Raw genomic sequence first — 5,584 nt, 5'->3', positions numbered from 1 at the left:
CCGACGTGGGAGCACAGTCCGCATTGACTGCCCCTGCTCAGTGGATTCACTGCGTGTTGTCTCTGGCTGTAGTGGTACGAGGGACCAGGAACAAACGGCCGTGGACATTCTCAGGGTCTAAGGATGCGCGCCTACCACCACCTTCCTGTATCCAGCACAAGCCGGCCGCTCAACTTACTCCTCCACGCCACCCTCCCGGATTGACCGCCACAGTGCACTCTGGGCTTTGTGGTTCACCATTTTCCACGAACTGATTAGGGTGAGCCGACTGCTTTAAGGGGGAGGAGATTCACGTGCTGGAAGGTATTTCAAGCAGGAAGATGACTATTGGGGGAGGACATGCCACAGTGAATGGGCGCTGAGGAAGGCCTATCGAGCCGAAATGCATTCGCCGCCACTGTTTACCTGTGCATTAAACGAGCTGTTTGCCCTGAATTCCCTCTGGCCTCTGAGTTCTTCTTTTTGAGGTACTTTCCCGTCATGTTTTCTGCGCCTGCCTAACGACGTAGCACAGATGGCCCCGCTACATTCAAGTGTCCAAAAGCAAAGTTTGGCAACACGCTGCTTGCAGCACTTTACTCATCGAGGAATCGATAGCTTTTGTGACCGCCAGGACACACACGGCACCATTGGGGAGACATTGGTATTGTACCGACGTGGGAGCACAGTCCGCATTGACTGCCCCTGCTCAGTGGATTCACTGCGTGTTGTCTCTGGCTGTAGTGGTACGAGGGACCAGGAACAAACGGCCGTGGACATTCTCAGGGTCTAAGGATGCGCGCCTACCACCACCTTCCTGTATCCAGCACAAGCCTGCCGCTCAACTTACTCCTCCACGCCACCCTCCCGGATTGACCGCCACAGTGCACTCTGGGCTTTGTGGTTCACCATTTTCCACGAACTGCTTAGGGTGAGCCGACTGCTTTAATGGGGAGGAGATTCACGTGCTGGAAGGTATTTCACGCAGGAAGATGACTATTGGGGGAGGACATGCCACAGTGAATGGGCGCTGAGGAAGGCCTATCGAGCCGAAATGCATTCGCCGCCACTGTTTACCTGTGCATTAAACGAGCTGTTTGCCCTGAATTCCCTCTGGCCTCTGAGTTCTTCTTTTTGAGGTACTTTCCCGTCATATATATATATATATATATATATATATATATATATATATATATATATATATATATATATATATATATATATATATATATCCACCAAACACCTTCCTAAGACCAGGAAAGTAAATAGCTGCACACCACAACAAAGCTTACATCCCTTTATTTAGAAGCAGCCCGTAGTCCTAACATGTTTCGTTCGTTTTCCTTGAACTTTATCAAAGGGTTGCGCCGCTGCCATCACCTTAGGCATGAGAAGGAACTGCATTCACTTCTTTATTTATCAGCTGTCCAGTGGGCGTTACACTCCGTTGCTAGGTTTTATGGTCCATGCAGTTCCTGACTTTGTACGATTGTTTTTACCCTCCAGTGGGTCAATATCTCATGCCAATTTCCTGATGTAAAGTTCGTCGTGTCCCAGAAAACCCATTTTCAAGGTTTCCCTGGAACCAATACCAAAGGCAGTCTTTGGCGGCACCTGCCTGTCCTGTTGCTTGCGCGTTCTCCAAAAGTGGTTCAGTTCTGGGCAGGCTGTGACGCTCTTGTGGCGGTGCGTCGCTTACGGCTGAACCACGCCGTTTAATATCCACCAAACATCTTCCTAAGACCAGGAAAGTAAATAGCCGCACACCACGACAAAGCTTACATCCTTTTATTTAGAAGCAGCCGGTAGTCCTAACATGTTTCGTTCGTTTTCCTTGAACTTTATTAAAGGGTTGCGCCGCTGCCATCACCTTAGGCATGAGAAGGAACTGCATTCACTTCTTTATTTATCAGCTGTCCAGTGGGCGTTACACTCCGTCGCTAGGTTTTATGGTCCATGCAGTTCCTGACTTTGTACGATTGTTTTTACCCTCCAGTGGGTCAATATCTCATGCCAATTTCCTGATGTAAAGTTCATTGTGTCCCAGAAAACCCATTTTTGAACTTTCCCTGGAACCAATACCAAAGGCAGTCTTTGGCGGCACCTGCCTGACCTGTTGCTTGCGCGTTCCCCAAAAGTGGTTCAGTTCCGGGCAGGCTGTGGCGCTTTTGTGGCGGTGCGTCGCTTACGGTTGAACCACGCCGTTTAATATCCACCAAACACCTTCCTAAGACCAGGAAAGTAAATAGCCGCACACCGCGACAAAGCTTACATCCCTTTATTTAGAAGCAGCCGGTAGTCCTAACATGTTTCGTTCATTTTCCTTGAATTTTATCAAAGGGTTGCGCCGCTGCCATCACCTTAGGCATGAGAAGGAACTGCATTCACTTCTTTATTTATCAGCTATCCAATGGGCATTACACTCCGTCGCTAGGTTTTATGGTCCATGCAGTTCCTGACTTTGTACGATTGGTATATATATATATATATATATATATATATATATTATATATTCACTGAAAAAAACATAGGTTATAGACCATATATAGTTAGGAATTAGCATTTACAAAACCTTATTTTACTCACACAAAACCATTGAAATTCGCATATATAGTTAGTTGCACTAACTATATATCACGCACCCGCAATCCACTGCTGATCATGTCACATATTACATCATTCATGACATGGTCAGTGACATCACTGATGACATCACTGATGCCATCTCAAATGACATCACTGATGACATCTCAAATGACATCACTGATGACATCTCAAATGACATCACTGATGACATCACTGATGACATCTCAAATGACATCACTGATGACATCACTGATGACATCTCATTTGACATTACTGATCACATCACTGATGACATCATTCATGTGATAATACGATGAACCTCTTCAGACTCTAATATAACCTTAGATACACTCAGTGTAAACAGACACTCACAGACTGTCACTCATCCATGGAGTTACTCACACACCTAGTCAGTCATGCAAAGAATCAATCACACCTCCATTTCCTCAACTATACAGTTATACACACCTTACTTATTCAAACATATACTAACACATATTTACTCTCTTATACAATCCCTGATACAAGTTCACAAAGCCACTCACACATTCACTGGCTCTTATGCACAGTTATTTATATATGTCAACTCTCACATGTACTGTGTTTTACATATGTACTTACTTTGACATGTAGCACTGAGATATCCATTCACTCACCAATACACTCATGCACACAGTCAACCGCCCATACAGCTGTTTCCACATGCACTTTTGAACCCATACATCTAGAGAATCAACTGCTCACACATCTATGCACAGAGTCATACACCTCCCAGCCACCCACACACACACTCAGTCTCCCATACAAATACTTGGGCAACCAATCAATAACCCATATAGTTACTCATATAGCTACTGATCAACACATGCAGCAGTTTACAGAACAACAGACATACTGATGCACAAATTAAGACAGTTTAGTCACTAACCCATGCACTCAGTGAGACACATTTAATCACTCACTCATACAGTCAGTCATGCACCTACTAAATCCTTCATCCAGACACTTATACATCCACTCATTCTTCAATATGTAAGACATATTTTAACTTTACAGAAACATACAGTCACGGGATGTTGTCATCAGTGATGTCATCAGTGATGTCATTTGAGATGTCATCAGTGATGTCATCAGTGATGTCACTGACCATGTCATGAATGATGTAATATGTGACATGATCAGCAGTGGATTGCGGGTGCGCGATATATAGTTAGTGCAACTAACTATATATGCGAATTTCAATGGTTTTGTGTGAGTAAAATAAGGTTTTGTAAATGCTAATTCCTAACTATATATGGTCTATAACCTATGGTTTTTTCAGTGAATTTTCAAGGTTTTGTAAATGCTAATTCCTAACTATATATGGTCTATAACCTATGGTTGTTTCAGTGAATTTCAATGTTTTTTTAATAGCAAATATCAAAAGCTGTAAAATGTATTCTTCTTTTAAAGGAAAAATATATTTTATATGCATTTAATATAATTTTTTATGTATATAAATTTTTTGAGGGAACGAATTTATCAACTATCATGCTGAAGAAGAGTGTGGGGAAAAAAAAACAAAGAGGAGGACTAAGAGGAAAGAACAATCAGTTCAAAAATACAATTGCTTTAAAGCATGAAGTGCTTTTCCACACATTTACATTTAAATAGCCCATATTAGAACATACAAAATATCTACAGAGGAGATGGTGTACATTGAATTTTAGACTCTTCATTGGCACCTACATGTTGGTACTTACATCACCCACACAACACAACAGCTCTATTCAGAGCTACCCTACCTCAAAGCACTCTAAAATATTGTTTTACTATTTCCCTTGGTTTTCCCCTTGTTACGCTTTCCGGAACGCTACCCGGTGCGCGGACCGGGCGCTAACCGTGCAAATTTTTTTTTGCATATATGGGCCTCCTCAGCCACCCTCAGAAAACCTAGGGGTCAGGATATGTCTCCCGTGCCCCCTTATACCCATTCCCAACATTGTTTATCCTCCATCTTGTGACTAAATTCGTCCGAAACACAAGATGGCGGACTCCCCTTACGCTACCGGTGAGCTACCCGGTTCGCTACCCGGTTCGCGTACCGGGTAGCGCTTCCACCGCGAAAAATCGAAAAAAAATGTATTTTATTTTTTTGCCCAGCGGGGCCCTTTAATAGCCCCCACATCAGTCCTAGGGGGTCAGGAGGGGTCTACCTTGCCCCCTTTCATTCATTTCCCCCTTCGTTTATTTCCACCTCTTGTCTCTCGATCCTACCGAGAGACAAGATGGCGGCCGCTCCGGACTGTTTAGAATGTTGAGAGTCACCAGAGAGCCAATCCGCTTCTCCTCGTGAAGTTCCGTTACGCGTCTGGTACGCGAACCGGGGTGCTAACCGGGACGCTGTCACAGATATATATAAGGTGATCCAGCAGGCCCTTACCAGGGTCAATACTATGGACAGAAACGGGCTGTTAGTCCCAAAACAATACACAATTGATGAAAGAGTACGTTTCATCACTACATATAACAGCCAATCTTGGAAACTGCGCAAATGTTTAGACAAGTATTGGGACACACTTAAACTTGATAAAGATGTAAGAGAAGCCATTCATGACATTCCCTCTTTGACTTTTAGGAAGGCTAAATCCTTAAAGGATGCATTGAGCACCACATTGGTGAAAGAAAGCCAAAAGACAAATACAATACAAGGATTTTATCCATGTCGCAGGTGCAAAGCTTGCAAATATAGTAACAATTGCAAAACAATACAACTGTCTAAAGAACGCTGTGCACATAAGATCACTAAGCAGGCGAAACTTAGAATTTTGGAACATCAAAGAGCAATCAGGAATGTGAATCAGCAATACCCCGTAGCCAGGCATTTTGCAGAGGAACACAATAAAAATCCCAATTTGATGAAATTTTGTGTCCTGGACAGTGTTGAGAGCAACGACAGGGGAGGTAACAGGTCGCTGGATTTGAGAAAACTAGAATCAAAGTACATTATAATGTACAATACAACGCAGCCTGTAGGACA

Source organism: Lissotriton vulgaris, unplaced genomic scaffold, assembly GCF_964263255.1.
Source record: "Lissotriton vulgaris unplaced genomic scaffold, aLisVul1.2 SCAFFOLD_1166, whole genome shotgun sequence".
Classification (NCBI taxonomy): Eukaryota; Metazoa; Chordata; class Amphibia; order Caudata; family Salamandridae; genus Lissotriton; species Lissotriton vulgaris.
This window is presented reverse-complemented; position numbering follows the sequence as displayed.